Source organism: Lepidochelys kempii, chromosome 3, assembly GCF_965140285.1.
Source record: "Lepidochelys kempii isolate rLepKem1 chromosome 3, rLepKem1.hap1, whole genome shotgun sequence".
In the NCBI taxonomy this organism is placed as follows: Eukaryota; Metazoa; Chordata; order Testudines; family Cheloniidae; genus Lepidochelys; species Lepidochelys kempii.
In genome coordinates, this window is record NC_136382.1 from 7,226,998 (window position 1) to 7,243,868 (window position 16,871).

The 16,871-nt window shown below is 47.9% G+C and overlaps 1 pseudogene; it reads right to left on the reverse strand.

The window, feature by feature from the left end:
• Positions 1 to 12,956: 12,956 nt before the first annotated feature.
• On the reverse strand, positions 12,957 to 13,569 carry LOC140908348 (INO80 complex subunit E pseudogene; annotated as a pseudogene).
• Positions 13,570 to 16,871: the final 3,302 nt, after the last annotated feature.

Sequence of the window (16,871 nt, forward strand, 5' to 3'; positions counted from 1 at the left end):
TACCTCAGTGACAGGCTATGGGCCTGTTTAGGGTGTCTTTAGTAGGAATGCAATCACAGGATTGGGGTGCCTGTTTCCACGTGGGATGCCACTACGCACTCTCTTGTGACATTGCACATGGACACAAACAGGAGCCCTCACTGGCTTGTATGTCACAATGGGGCATCATCAGGTCCCAAATGAACTCGGGGTTCACCCATCCTTCAAGCTGCATGAGAACCACCTCCACTTTGGGACATCCCTCTCCTCAGACTTGAGTGCCACATACAAAGGTCAGAGCCCTAGTGCACAAGCTCTGAGAAACCAGAAGAGATGTCCTAATGGGCTAAGCCTTAGCTTTGGAGTCCCTGCATTCCACAGAAGCACAGGCTCAAATCAGCCCAACGCAGCCCTTCATCCATTTGAGGCAGATAAAGCAAGCTCTATGCCGTGAACTGCAGGAAGGTCCTTTTGAATGAGACCTTTGAAACCAAGGTTCTGCATGGCCATTAAAGAGTCTATGGTGCTTTCTGCAAGAGCAACATTTGCTCAGTGTTTAAACCTTAAACCCTCTTCTCTCAGGTGTGCTCTGTGCCTGGCTACAGCACTGCACCCCAGAGGTAGCTGCATTTCAGTAGTGCCCTGTGACGGGGCAAGGCCAGATGGCTATAGAAAAGTAGTGGGAGATAGATATATTAGCTCCAGGCTAAACAAATCCCTGGTACCAGCTTAAGTGAAATGGAAGCTGCTCCAGGTCAATTAAGACACCTGGGGCCAAGTAAGAACTTTCCAGAAGGCAGGGAGAATGCTAGGTTGATTGGGACACCTGAAGCCAATCAGGGGCTGGCTGAAACTAGTTAAAAGCCTCCCAGCCAGTCAGGTGGGGGTGCATGTCAGGAGCTGTGGGAGGAAGTTGTGCTGTTGGAGAGACTGAGCAGTACACACCATATCAGGCACAAGCAAGGAGGCCCTGAGGTAAGGGTGAAGTGGAGCTTGAGGAAGTGGGGGCTGCTGTGGGGGAAGTAGACCAGGGAATTGTACATGTCATGTTTCTAAAAGGTCAGCTACCATAGCTGATACTATTAGGGTCCCTGGGCTGGAGCCTGGAGTAGAGGGTGCGCCTGGGCTCCCCCCACCTTTGCCCCCTGATTAAGTACTGAGACTGGGAGACAACAGAGACTGTGCAAGGGAGGATAACTTCTCCTCACCTCCCTTGCTGGCTTATGATGAAAATGGCTCAGTAGACTGTGACCCTTCTCCCTAGAGAGAGAAGGGTTACGTGGAGGGTCACAGTGAGCCTCTGAGGCTAGCGAAATCTGCCAGGAAATGCGGGACCCACTGAGGCAAGGACAGAGCTTTGTCACAGTATACAGAGAGAAATCTGATATGTGCTTAATTTAAAGATTATCTGAAACCTCTCAGCTAGCGTCAGTTAAATCTTTATAGGTGCAAAGGAAGAAATTCATCCTTCTTCTCTGATGTGCTTCAGGGGCTAGCAGGTTCCCCAGGGGAACATAGCCCTGGAACAGGGTCCTGGACTTTAAATGTATTTACTGTATACAGTATGCCAGTTTAGCAGTTTCCCTAAATTATTATTTGCATCCTTCTTAAGCCACTCACACAAGGGAAAATGAAACAGAACAGAAAGCCTTCTGTGATTTACAGCTGCAGGCCACAATAATTACATTAAACAGAAGATGTGTCTTCAGTAATGAGCTCTGTAGGGCATGTGCACACTGGACTAGATGCTCAGCTGGGGCATCAGTGTCGCTTTAATGAAGAGAATGGAGTTACACCGCTTTACATCAGCTGCGGCTCTAACTCCACAATCTGTCAATGATTCAGTATCAAAACTGAAGGGAAGAGGGATTGCAATTATTTTAGAGACAACATCCAGTTTCTATTCACTGTTTCGGTTCGCCCCACTCTCCTTCAGTTTCTCTAACTCCAAAGTGCAATCTATCTGAAACAGACAATAATTCAGGGCTTTGCGTAGTTTTCAATTCAGGGATGGATGGGAGGTCACCCCTCTGCGCTCTCTCTCTCTCGTGACAGAACTTTTATCAGAGTACTGGCTGGTTTTATTTCAAACATGCCAAGCGATGGAGCTCAAGTGATCTCAGAAAGTTCCTGCTGGATGCATCTGTACTGACCTCTGTACTTTTCCATAAGCATTTGCCTCACACTAAAAAAGTCCCATCTGGTAAAGACCCTGTGCAGCTGACAGAAACACCTTTTTGGGAAGAATCTGTTAGCGATTAACACCAGCTATTAATATAGCAGATGCTTTCTTAATTAACATGCTGTGCTCGTTGTATCTGAGAGCCCTCAGCAGGATTGTTAGGATTCCCTCCAACCCAGAGAGAGCCCACTGAAAACTCCCAGTTTAAAACCACGTTGTTGTCGTTTAATGAAACGAGACAGACCTCATGCAATTCACCTTAGGTGCATATTTATTCCATCAGCATAAAAAGGCACATGTTGACCAAGATGAAAAACTGCTGTTCTGAAAGTGGAACACAATTCTCTAGTCCCCAGTCTTGTATCTAATTAGACTTGCCACATTTTCACATCTGCCTGTGGAAAGTAATACCCTCTTTCCAATTTATTTGCCTTCTCGGCCAGTAGCCTTTTACAAATGTGGACCAAGCCAATCTGAATGTAGTGAAAACACACTCGATGGATACTGAGCTGGGTGGCCAGGAGCACAGGTCTTTAATATTAGACAAAACACTGAATTCAGCTGCCTTGCCTTTTGTCATCTTACTTCCCCAATGTGTTGCAATGAAATGTGATATCGCTTCTTTGCGCTCACAGATTTGGAGTTGGAATCCACATCTTCAGTTTCCAGTGCCAGAAGGGAAGGAACGGATTGGGGATTCTGTTCCAGGAGCAATGTCTCAACCTCATCTTCCCCCAATTGCCCTTTGTGACCTCTCTAGATTTCCTTGTTGGGTAAAATGTATGCTATGTTTTGATGCAAGTCCCTTGTGGTCAGTGCCAAATTTCAACACACTGATAGTAGCTGGATGCAAATGCAGAGACCTGCTCTCCCAAAATGTTCTAATGAATGTCATGGGGCATCCATTCTCCTTTCTTCAATCAATCAGCCATGGGGCTGATGGTGGTTTCTTATCAAGTTGGAGACTTCACCTTTCTGTTACTTTTCTGGCTGCACTGCACTCACCACTGAAGGTAGCTAATTTACAGTCTAAGTAGCAAATTGCACCGATCTATCTTTTTCAGCTCTCTCATTTTTCAAAGGTTGCCCAGCCATCATCTTTTATTTCTTGCTAGGATATTCCTCTCACCCTTAATTCTATCCCAGAATAGAAGGAAGGGGAAAGGCTGTAGACGCTTCAGATAGAGTGGAGATTTAATAGAATAAGGCAACTAGAAACATGCAGTTTTAAGAGGGCTCCACATCAAAGCCCTTGTACTAGGGTTTGCTCACTGAAGGCAAAATTCACCCTGCCAAGGACCAGCACAAGAGCAATGAAGTCGCACTTAAACTAGGTCTCAAATGGTGCCTGGGGTCTTGTGCTGGTCCCACAACGGGAAGGCAAGAGCTAGAAAAGGCTGACTTTGTAGACTTGGCCCTGATGATCAGCACTGCCTCTTGTGAATCTAAGGTAAAGATCATATTTTTAAGTGACTGAGAGGAGAAAAGGGAAGTGGTCAAGCTCAAAAAAGACAGACCGAGACCCAAGAGTCAACAGGGCTTTAGATAGACTGAAGGAAGCCGTTTTCTGTTTGTAAGGCCTTGTCTATATTGGGGCGTGTAGCAGGCTGCAGACTCACCGGTGCAGCGCCTCCTGCTGGTTACCTTGGGAATTAGCTCAATTCCAGCTCTCCGAGCATCCTCTGCTAGCCGGTGTCTCATCTGCCTCAGGCCCCGTGTCCTTCCCGGACCCTGGTGCCCTTTATCTAAGGGTTCTGCCCTAGCCATACCCCCACGCTCTGGGTCTCCCCTCCCAGGGGAACCCCCAACCCTCTAAGCCCACCTTGCTTAAGTGGCTACTGCCAGTCGTCATCTGGCCCCCTTTCTCTGGGGCAAACTGCAGTCTGTAATGGCCACTCATCGCTGGCAAGGGGGTTGGACCTCTGCCTATCTCCAGGCTGCACCTCTTCAGCCCTGGTACCTCCTTAGGTCTTAAACAAGGCCTCAGCCTGGGGAGTTGCCAGGCTGGAGCTTCCCAGCTCCTCTTCCCCAGCACTGATCTGCATCAAGTACCCTTGAGCTCCCAAGCAGCCAGGGCCTTCCCGCTCCAAGGCTGCAGAGAGACTGTGTCCCAACTCCTCCCTTAGCCCTTTTATCAGGGCCAGCTGTGGCCTGAGTAGGTGTGGCCACAGCTGTGGCCGCTTCCCCATCAGCCTACCCTTTCTCCCAGGAGCGGGGTGACTGCCCCGCTACAGGGCTGTAGCCATCTGTGTAGCTGAACTGATGTAGTTGCATTAACGCAACCTCCGAAGGTAGCCTGGGTACACCGGCCTGAACTGGGACCGGGACCGACGCACTGAGTTTACACTAGGTATCTCCGTATGCACCAGCGGCTAAAATCCCCAGGGCTGGCAAGGCTGTGTCTATGCTCCAGAGTCCACCCCAGCACAGCTACGCTGGTGTAGCTATGCTGGCATAACCCTGTAGTGTAGACGCAGCCTACGCTGACAGAAGGGGTTTTTCTGTCAGTGTAGGAACACCACCTCCCCAAATGATGTTAGCTACATCAACATAAGCGACATTCTTCCATCGACAAAGCTGCATCACACTGGGGGCTAGGTCAGCAAAGCTCTGCTGGTCAGGAGCGTGGGGTCCTTATACTCTGAACAAGGTAGGGAGGTTGATCAAATGTAGACCAAGCCCAAGGCTTTAGAGCTACAGACTCGGCCACGTTGGTGGATCTGGTTACAATATGGCTGACCCCGCCCCATTGTTCCATCTCCGAGTGCAGGTGAGTCTGAGGGGTGGTCTACACTGAAGTTACAGTGGCATAGCTCTGTCTCTCAGGGGTGTGAGAAATCCACACCCCTGAGATGTAGCTAAAACGACCTGTCCCCTGGTGTAGACAGCGCTAGGTTGACAGAGGAATTCTCCCATTGACCTCGCTAGCACCTCTCGGAGAAGTGAATTGACCACAGTGATGGGAGAACCCCTCCCAGCACTGTCGTGTCTACAGTGACGCCCTACAACGGCGCACTGCGGCACTGTCGATGTGCCTCTGTAGCGGGTTAAGTGCAGACAGCCTCATCCTGTCTCTGACCTGGGCTTTAGTGCACCTCCAAATGAAGTGATGACCCCATCTACAGCGCAAGATGGAAGTGAGGTGGAGACGTGTGCTGGAACCAGTTCATCCCACTGTGGTTTGGCCAGACTAGATGATCATGATGGTCCCTTCTGGCCTCAGTCTGTGAGTAGCACAGATGGGGACCTAAGCCTGTGCTACTACAAACTACCTTGCTGGCATTTTGATTTTTTGTCCTGAAACAGGAATCTTTTTTTAATAAACCCCAAGAATTTTAGCCAGTCGGGATATTTTTGAAAAGGCCAGCTCTGAAGCGTCACACTCCCCATCCCTCCTACCCATCTGTCTCGGGGCTTCCTGCAGCACCTCGATCCAGCCTCAGCAGCACAGGCCTCCTGTCTGATTCTGCCTCTCGCCCATAGCCTCAGCCCGCTCTGCCCATGGCAGTTGTAAATGCCAAGTCATTTTCCTGCCTCAGTCCTGCCTCCTACTCCCCTGCTATCTCATACCCCTTTGATCCTGAATGCATGCCACCTGCTCTGCAGCCTCGGGCTCCCGGCATCTGCCTTGAAGATCAGTAGATTGTCCTTCAGACTTTTTTTAATGAAGCAAACGTAATGCGGAGACAGATAAAGAGAGCGGTTAAAGAACAGGGGAAGCAGAATACCAGAACAGGTCAGGGTGAAGACTAAACAGTGTGACGAGAAGTCAAAAAGGCATCCAAGGCTGCGTGTGTCTGCTGTGGGTCTCTGGCCAGCTCCACCACAAACTTCCCTGTGCATTTCAGTTTGAGGTGGTACCCAGAACACCCCCCAGAGTCAGTCGCACAGGGCTCAGCCTGGCATGATAAAGGGAGGAATTCATCCTGCCAGAATTCGCTCCAACTCCAGTCCTGATGAGAGTTACTAAACTCCCCTTTGGCATTAGCTGAGGGCCTAGAGAGAGGAGTGGATATTTCCTGGTTTGTTCAGGATAACAAAACCCTTTCAGCCAACCCTGCAAGCAGCCACAGATTAACCCTTTCTGTCCCCTCAAACCCATTCCACCCAAGGTTAAGGAAGCAAAAACCTAGCCCACAGGCTGCCTAAGGAACAGGTGCCTAATTCAACAACTAGGCAAAACTTTTGAGCTAGATAAAATGCTTTGGACGCAGTGTCCAAGTGATCTGAGAACCACAACAAAACACACAAACATGTCAGACAAATGAACAGGTTATGAAGAATCATCTGTGTCCTTTCCCACCCTTTCCTTTGATGTCTAGATATTTCCCCTTGTTTAATGTTGCCTGGGCCATGACTTTATCCATCCCATAATAATAATACCTAGGTCTTATCGGTAGATCTCAAAGCACTTTACAAAGGAGATAAGTATCATTGTCACCATTTTACAGATGGGGAAACTGAGGCACAGGGAGGTGAAATGACTTTTCTGCAGTCTCCCAACAGGCCACTAGCAGAGCTGGGGATAGAAGCCAGGGCTCCTAGGTGCTAGCGCAGTGCGCTACTCACTAGACAACACTGCCTCCCCTAGGATAATTATTATTGGCCATTGCGCCTGCAGAGGCAGGTGTATTCCATATTGCAACTGACCAACATACAAATGCAGACTCTCAAAAAACCAGTGAACACACCAACTGCAGAAGAACAACAAAGCTCTTCTTTACTAAATAGTAGCTACTCCTGGGGGAATTCTGCACCACTGCATATGTGCAGAATTCATGTGCTGCGCAGAATTTTTCCCCCACAGAAAATACATTCTGCTGGAAAGGCACTGCAGTTATGCCTTTCACCCACCAGGGACCACTCTGGCTCCAGAACAGAGCAGCCGCTCTTGCGTGGGAGCAGCCCCAGCTGTGGATAGGGAAGAAAAAGAGGCTGCCTTCCTTAGAGTGCCCTGCCTGTGGGGTCAGGTCAAGGGGAACGGGATACTGGGAGGATGGACTCATGGGGCACATGAGGCTGCTGGGGTGGGGGTCACAGACTGGGGTTCAGAAGGGGTAGTGGGAGGGACAAATAGGGGCAGGGACTCAATGGGAGTGAGGGTGCAGAGTCACATGGGGAGGGGTGACTGACTGCGGGTGCAAGGACACATAGGGACTGGGGGTGCAAGGACACATGGAGGTGCAGGGACACATGGGGACAGGGGCAGATGTGTCTGACTGAATGAGAGGCTAGGGGTCAGCCAGGTCTGCATGGTGGAGGCTCCTTTACAACCCCTCTCTGCATCCCCCTAAAAAACCTGTTCCATATTTCTCCCACACACACCCAATAATCCTCCAAGTTTAAACCCATACTCCTTCCCAGCAATTACTTCCCTCTCCCTCAGCTCCTCTGTTACCCCCGACTCCCCCAAGCCTTTGAACTGCTTCTGAGGGGTGCAGTAAATATGTTTCTGTATTGTTGTTTAAATGAATTATTACTCAGAGTTCTGTATTAATCTGCCTAGAAAGGAACCTATTTGTCAAATCACTTCCTGAATCTTTTTGGTTGTCTGTATTATTACAGACATAGTTGCTGACAGGTATTTTGAAATAAATTACCAAAATAATTGAAACTGCTGTGATTATAGTGTGTTGTTTTGACAAATGAAGTGTGCAAAATTTTAAAATCTATTGTGTGCAGAATTTTTAAAAATTTTGGCTCAGAATTCCCCCAGGAATAAGTAGCTCTACTCTGAGACACAGACCTAAGATGGTCATAATTAAAGCTACGATTATGTCATGGAGGTCACAGAATCCGTGACTTCCAGAGACCTCCATGACACTTTTCTGCCCTGGCACAGGAGCTGTCAGCAGGCAGCCCTGCAGCTCTCAGCCACTGCTGGCAGCAGGCCCTCAGCAGCTCCTAGCTGCCAAGCAGCAGGAGTCCCCTGGAGCTCCCAGGCCCCATGGGTGGGGGGGTCCCCTGGAGCTCCCAACCCTTACAGGCAGCAAGGGGACCCTGCAGCTCCAGCGTCCAAGGGCGGTGGGGCTCCTTACCCCCCACAGCAGGCAGCAAGGAGACCCCAGTTCAGCCTAGTCTGATACCCTGTCTCTGACAGTGGCCAGCACTCGACGCTGCAAATGAAGGTGCAAGAATCCCAGTAATGGAACATTAGAAATAACCTATCCATAAGGGTAGCTTCTACCTAGCCCTGGTTGATGAATACCCCTCATACGCTTTGTTATCCTAGCTAATGTAACCATGCACGTTCTCATTCACTATAAAAATGTCTAAGCCTTTTTTGAGTTAAGCTCTTGATAAGTAAAGATCCCATGGCACATTTTGTAAGAGTCAAGGTGTTAGAATTTTTTTCAGGACACTGGGGCTAAGTTGGTTCATTATGTTCCAACTCCCTACATTCCTCCTGCCACGTCAGTTGGATAAGATATTCTTCACTCTCTCTCCTATTGCGCTGCTCTGAGCTATTTAAAGGAGGCTGCCGTCCGACCTGCCAAGTCTCCTTCATTGTGCCAGTGACCCCATTTGGGGTTGGTTTTCAGGCAGGATTTTTGAAGCCTCTCCCCTCTTGGGAAGAAGGATTCCCTTGCATTTCAATGAGACATTTAAAAATTTCCATCAAAATTAGGCCCTTCAATTCTTACCGCTCAACAGTGGTGCACATTGCCTCGTGGAGGTAGCTGCATTTCTGAAATGATCCCTGGCATATATAGGGACTCTCTTCTCATTTACACTGCTGGGGCCAGTTGGGGGAACTCTACTGAAGCAGTGTAAAACCAAAGTGAGAACACAATCAACCCCATAACTTGTAAAGTCTTGAAAGCTTTGATGAAAAGCGCTACACGGGTGTCAGGATTGTCAACCAGGAATCTCCCCTCCTAAAATAAACCTGATTTTCCAGGGGAATAGACTGGCCCCACGGGGACTCTATTTCTCTTAAGAGCATTTATTTAGTGCTGAATTCAATGAGTCCTAATATTGATACAAACTGAAATCTCAGATCTAACCCCCCCTGAACTTTAGGCAAGTTCAGATCCAGGCTTCCTGGCCTGAACTCCTCTCTATAATGAACTGGAGCCTCAGGTCCAAGCACTAGGAAAGTCTGGATCTGAATTGCACGGCATAGGCCCATCTTTAACACCAAGGCACCTCTGTGTCACAGAGAGTAGGACCTGCTCAGTACCTGATTCATTTCTGCTTTGTCATTTAAATGAGCAACTTTGGGCAAGTGTCTTCACTCCTCTGCCTCAGTTTCCCCATATGTTCAATGGGGATAATATTTACTTAGTAACATCTAGCATTTCCCAGTGCTTTTCACCCATAGATCTCAAAGTGCTTGTAAAAGCAGGTAAGTGTTACCAACCTCATTCTACAAATTACAGTTATGCCTCATTCTACAAATGGTGAATCTGAGGCATAACTAAAGTTAAAAGACTTGCTCCAGGTCACTTAGCAGATCACCGGTAATAAGGAATGTGACACAGGGACTCCCGACTTCCTGCCTACTTCTCTATCACACTACTCTCCATGATAGGCTTTAGAGCAACAGTTGTCCTATCAGACATCTCATGGATTATTTGACAGCTGTGTGCAATCAGCTCTTCCTCCGGGGACCAGTAAATGCCCCCTTATGACCTCTGCTCACTGTTCACATGACACCAGGACTGTTTTCTTTGGCCCCTAATTAAGCACCCTTTATGCTGAAACCAATGGGAGTTTTGCCAGAGTAAGGTATGCTCAATAGGGACTTACAACTTTTGGTGGAGATGCTCAACAATCCTGTAGCCATACATGGAGCTACAGTGACACCTGGTGGTGCATGTAAGTTTTGACTCTGGTTTACAAGGTTTAATCTTAACATAAATTGAAATTACAGTTTATACCGACCCTGGCTCCCAGAAGTTTCACAGCCTATTTTCCCCCCTTCCTGGCAGCACAGATTTCATTAGTCCTGCTGTCCTCTTGCTTTCCTAACCAATTCAGACATGAACACAGTGCTAAAGGGCACTAACAAAGCAGCTGAACCCGTACAGGACTGGAAAGCTTTCAATCAGTCAGAACAATTAAACTTGCTGAGAAGACAACTCATGAACATCTCCCTCACTGCCTGCCTGCTTACTGGCCTCTTTGTCCTTTTGCTTTCTATGATGTTCACCCTTTGCAACAGGAGCACAAATTCTCTGCCCGTCTACAGCACCTTTCAGTGGAGGATCTCAAAGTTTCTTACAAACAGGAGCCTCACCACAGCTCTGCAAGACAGGAGTGATTAAAGCCAGCGGAGAAACTGAACTACAGAACTGCTGAGTTGCGGAAGTGCTCATAGCAGGTTAGTTGCAGGGCCAAGAATAGAACCCAGGAATCCTTGCAGTACCCTAAACTAACCATTAGGATGCACTATCTCCCCAGTTTGTTTTTTAAGTGTGAGAGTAGACAAACATCCTCCACCCACCGTGGAAGATTCAGGTGGTTAAATATAAGAAGGAAGAGCCTCTCAATAGTGGACATGGGACATGTAATTCTCCCGTTGGTTCAGAAAAAGTCATCCCCAGATAGAGGAAAGAAGACAGTTGGACACTACCCACAACCAACCTGCACCTGGAAACACCGTCTCTTATTGTAAAGCTGTCAAGTTTCCTTCCCCACTCAATAGGTATCTTATTGAATATGTCCAGAGCTCTTCCAGTCAATTTTGCAACCAATGTAGTCATCTTGTGAGCTTCAGGAATTTTATGGAGAGTGCACAGTCTCTCAAAGGTGAGAAAATATTCAGCAATATCACTGGATTCATCATACTGTGGACATAGTCGCTCCCATTTGTGGATTGTTGGGGAAGGATGGTTAGGGTTATCCAGTAGACACCACTCAGCCCTTACCTTCTCCAACTCCAGTTCAAGCTTCCTCTCTTTTTTCTTCTCCTCCATTTTTTTCCTTTGCCTCCATAGCTCTCCTGTGGGCAGCCTCTCGGGTTTTTTTTCTGCCTCTTTCACTGCCTCCAGTTCTCTCCTGTGGGCAGCCTCTTTGGCTGTTTCTGCCTTGGGCTCTGTCATGTTTGCCTCCCTGTTTTTAATTAACTTTACACCCGAGAGTTAGAAAAAAAACAAACAAACTTGGCTTGTCAAAAAAATAGCTTGTGCTGTAACCGGATACCGATGTTCTCTGACAGGATTCTCAGCCTACAGAAAAATCCTTTGTCTCCAGGCAAATAGACAGAAAAACCCTCTAGTTGCTCTTAGCTAACCTCTTCAGGTCTGTGAAGAACTTGTGAATTTCCCTGCAGGAGGTTAACTACCCTGCCTTTACGTAGAAAAACTCCAAGTCACAAAAGCAAGCTCCCTTTTGTTATGCTTGTTGCTTTGTCCCCTTTTACAAAACCCTTTAAAATCTTTTAAAATCCTTCTGTACTTCTGGTTTAAAAAAAAATCCTCAATGATTTCAAATTAATCCCACCGCTATGCCACCATGTCAAGGTTCCTTCCCCACTCTGAACTCTAGGGTACAGATGTGGGGACCTGCATGAAAGACCCCCTAAACTTATTCTTACCAGCTTAGGTTAAACGCTGCCACCACCAAAGTGTTACACAAAGAACAGGAGAAGTGCCCACTTGAAAACGTCTTAACCCCCCAACATCCCCCCAAGCACTACACCCTTCCTGGGGAAGGCTTGATAAAAATCCTCACCAATTTGCCTCAGTGAACACAGACCCAAACCCTTGGATCTTAAGAACAATGAAAAAGCAATCAGGTTCTTAAAAGAAGAATTTTAATTAAAGAAAAAGAATCACCTCTGTAAAATCAGGATGGTAAATACCTTACAGGGTAATCAGATTCAAAACATAGAGAATCCCTCTAGGCAAAACCTTAAGTTACAAAAAGACACAAAAAGAGGAACATCCATTCCATTCAGCACAACTTATTTTATCAGCCATTTAAACAAAAGAGAATCTAACGCATATCTAACTAGATTGCTTACTAACTCTTTACAGGAATTCTGACCTGCATTCCTGCTCCGGTCCTGGCAAAAGCATCACACAGACAGAGAGAACCCTTTGTCCCGCGCCCCCCCCGCTTTGAAAGTATCTTGTCTCCTCATTGGTCATTTTGGTCAGGTGCTAGCAAGGTTATCTTAGCTTCTTAACCCTTTACAGGTGAAAGGGTTTTTCCTCTGGCCAGGATGGATTTAAAGGTGTTTACCCTTCCCTTTATATTTATGACAAAGGCCCTGGCCCAACTATTGGGAATCCAGGGCATCGCCCCAGGTGCCACTGGTTGTCTGGAGAGACCTGCCTATGGGAGCTGCTGACCCAGAACAGTGCTGTTTAGCTATGTGCTGTGCAACAGTTAATAAAGGTAACCTGTGTGAGATCTCTGACTCTGAGTTGCATTCAAGGAACTATAAAAATTGGGTGGAGTGCAAGTACTGGGCAAGATCTTTACATTCAGGTAACTGCATATAGCATCCTTCTGTTTGTCCAGCTCTCTGCATGCCCACACTAGCTGTCACCAGCACCCTTCAAGGCACTGTTTGCAGAGACAGACTGCAACCTCCTTTGTTTGTGACATCGTACCCAAGTGTTACCTTGTTCTGAGTCTGCCTTCCCCAAGGTCCCAGAGGCATGGGTCTGAGACTGTCCCCGGGTAATAGCGTCAGACCCAACTGAGATTTCCTTCTACAAAAGCAGATTTTGTAACTGGATTGTCAACAGAGGGAATTATAAAGGAACCTGATGTGCAAGATGTACTTCCCGAGACAAATACAATGGAAATTTTTTTTTATTCCAAAATCCTGTATATTTGGTTAATTTGCATGTCTGGAGCCTGTTAATGCAACTGTAAAGGAGGTGAATTCAACTGAGGGGGCCTCCTGGGGCCCCCACCACAGTGCTGAGATGTGTGTATCTGGGGGGCTCCCCCCAACCCCCCTATTCTGGGATATCTATGACAAGCTCGTCATCCCCGTCCAGGGGGTCTTCGCCACTCCCCTCCTCCACGTAACTGAACATTTGCTGGGGCACAGTGCTGAGGATGGTAGGGCGTGGGAGCTTGGAGGAGAGGGGGGCCAGGGGGCACCCCCGGGGCAAGGAGAAAGGGAAACCCCCCACCACTGAGCAGTCAGGATGGGTGACCGCTGTCAGGGACATCTTTAGCTTGCGGGTGCCCTTGGCCAGTTGCTCGGGGCGGGCGCATTCGGGGCGGGGAGCACAGGGGTCTGGCGCCAGGTACTCAGAGGGAAATGGGCTGTAGTGGGGGGAGGCCAGCAAGCTTAGATAGGGGGAGGGCGCCCCCAAGCCCTGCAGGGGGAAGCCCGAGGTCGCCTGGAGAGAGAGGCCCGAGGACGATGGGGACGAGGCTCCGCCTCGGCCCCATTCATTGCTGGTGGCTCCAGATGTTAACAAAGGCCTGTAGAACATACCTGCGAATCAGTCACAGCTACAAAAAGCTCCTTCCCTCTCCCAGCTCAGATAGCTCCCAAGGCAGGGTTTAACGGCTAGAAAAATCCCTCCTTCCTTCACAAGAAACCAACTTTATTCTACCAAACATCTATCCTGCTGGCCAAGGAGATCGGTTACTCCCTGCATCATCTTCTGTAGCCATTTGGCCTGACTCAGGCATCAGCTCAACTCCCCACAGGGACAACTATCAGGCAATAGCTGCCATCAAGAGAAATTATTGGGGCTGAACTTTTTTATTTGCCTTTTCGGTCCATACAAAGGACATGCCAAAGATTAGACTAGACCAGGGGTTCTCACAAAAAAAAATTTTGGCGGCCACACTGACAATTTTTCCTAGAATAATTAACTTTAGGAAAAACAAATAAATATGCACATATACATGTCCAAATCATTGTAATTTATTTATGTAGGGTTTTTTTTCAGAATCAGTAATAAAAATAATGTACAGATGTCTCTATTCATTCCTGGACCTAAATAGAATAGAAACACAAATAAGACGTTTTGCATGTTCTTGTCTTCTTTTTGTTGTTGTTTCTATTGGAGACCCCAGGGCATGGCCATTAGTTAAGTTGAGGGGATGGAAGGCCATAAGGGTCAAGGAGGTCTCCCTGCTGAAGGCCTAAGGGCTTCTTCTCAACCCCCCTTAATAAAATTCAGGCATGGCTGGCTTAAGTAAGTTCTTTTGGTCTTAAAACAATGTTGCAGCCGCAAATAATGACTTATAGTGTAAGGTTTGCTGACGCCAAGTTAAAGATAACAGAAAAGACAGCTACAAGGCCAGACAGAATGCGCTGGTTGTTTAAGTTGCTAGAAATGCTTGTTAAAGGTTGCAGAAAATAAATATTTTTGTAACCCATATAAGGAAGGCAGAGTATTTGTGTAAAATTTTAATTGGCTAATGTGTAGTGCAGTAGCATTAAGAAATATAAAAGTGTGTGTAATAACCTGCTCTGATGTGCAGGATTTGAGATTCTATTCTCCCTGTACCTTGTTTGCAGCTGCAAATAAACTTTTCTGCTTCTCCACCCTGTTGTGATTATTAAGTAACGCACACCGGGTAACAAACCCCCCCTGCTGTTGTTCGCCTCTGGCACTGGGTGCCGGCAACAGCTTTTGGCGTCCCAACGTGGGGCGACGAGGCTGCTATTTAGCCTTGCCTGGATCCCTCCTGGAGGTCGAGGATTGCAGCGACAACCGACGCCCAGCATGCACCGGTGAGTTTATCGGGGGCCTCGGAGGAGATGCGATTTGATCGACCCCAGAGGGCATAACCGTGCAACGCACTCATATAGTGGAGAAGCAGCTGTGGGCAACGGTGAGGAACCGGTCCCTTGGATATAGGGGAGGAGCAGCTGCGGGCGACAGTGGGGAACCGGTCCCTTAAATAAGGTAGGAACCTTTTAAAATCCGGATTATATGCTCTGTTGAAACCTGGGGATGCCCAGAGTTACCCTGTAGGTATGGGACAGGAACAGAGCACGGAAGGTAGGGTACTGTGCACGCCCCTAGAGTGTATTTTAGTAAATTGGAAGGTATTTGGATCAGATCCAATGACTAAGGGTAAATTGAAGCGATTTTGTACAGTTGACTGGCCTCAGTACCAATTAGAGGACCAGGAACAGTGGCCTCCCGGAGGATCACTAAATCATAATACAATCCTCCAGTTACTCCTGTTCTGTCAGCGAACGGGGAAGTGGAATGAGCATTTGTATGCTTGTTTATGACCTTGTGGTCTCGTACTGATATTTTACAACGCTGTAATTTAACCCCGATTGGCCCGGTAGCAATTAATGTCAGTCCCCGGACCCCCACCCCAAATGTAATGGCAGATCCGGTGTCTCCTTCGGCCCCTACACCCACACAGAGCGAGTCTCCTTCGGCCCCTACACCCACACAGAGCGAGGCTCAGAGTAAGATTCCTAGTGAAGCTCACAGTGAGGTTCGAGCTCCATCTGCTGAAATATAGGTTACTTACCGAGACTAAAATTGCTCGGAATGCAGCTGAGGGTAGGCCAGCCCTTACCATGCAGGTCTATACTCATGCACCTTTTAATCCTATGGATCTGGCCGCTTTCAAAGCACAGGCTGGAGAATTTTCTATCAACCCAAGCAAGTTTGTATCGGTTTTTAAGGGATGTCTTAGTAGCTACAAGCCAGACTGGGATGATTGTAATGTCCTTCTGCAAACATTATTGACTGAGGTTGAACGAGAACAGGTCATAGCTCAAGCAAGGGAGGAAGCAAAGAGGCATTATGACCAGGACCGTAACAATATCCCGACCCCAGATGATCAGGTTCCCATAAAGGATCCTAGGTGGGACCCAAATAACAATCAGGCTATGACCCACCTCACCTCTTATAAGGAGCTGCTACTGTATGGACTCCGTCACGCAGCTGTCAGACAGAATAATTGGACTAAACCATATGAGGTAGTGCAGGACCCAAAGAAAAGCCCTGGAGCCTTTTTACAGCGCATTCAAGACACGATCCAACAGTATACCAATGCAGATCCTAATGATCCGCAAACTGAGGCAATTATTAAAGAAGTATTTACAAGCAGGGCAGCCCCTGACATTAAGAGAAAGCTACAGAAAACGGAGGATTTGATGGGTAAGACCATGGCACAGATTTTAGAAGCAGCAAATCGAGTGTATAGTTTAAGAGAAGTGGAGAAGGAGAAGAAGCAAGTGAGATTGATGGTAGCGGCGGTGTAGGCAGGCACGAAGGGAAGTGAACGAGAAGGAAGGGGCCGTGGACGCAGACGTCCAGGCTGCGGGAGAGACAACAGGGGCACAATCAGTGTGCCCTGTGTCAGCAAGAGGGACACTGGAAGAATGAGTGCCTGAACAAGACGGAAAGGGGGGGTACCTCTATGATGGCGATAGAAGAACAGGAATAGTGGTGTCAGGGGAGTCGGATCATCCTACCCCCGGAACCCTGAGTAAAAATGCGGATGGGAAATGAAGAAATAGATTTTTTTAGTGGACTCTGGAGCGGCGCGAACTGCTGTAAATCAACCCCTTCAGTTGCCAGTAGCAGACTCCCTCACTGTGACAGGAGCCACAGGCAAAGATACCAAGTACCTAGTGTATGCCCCAACAGAATGTGCTTTGGGAAACAGAACCATATCCCATAAGCTGGTATACCTCCCTGAATGCCCAACACCGTTGCTGGGACGGGACCTGCTGTGTCGCCTCGGTGCCACCCTGCATTTTACTCAAGATGAAATAACCCTTACCTTACCCCCTGAAAATGCATGG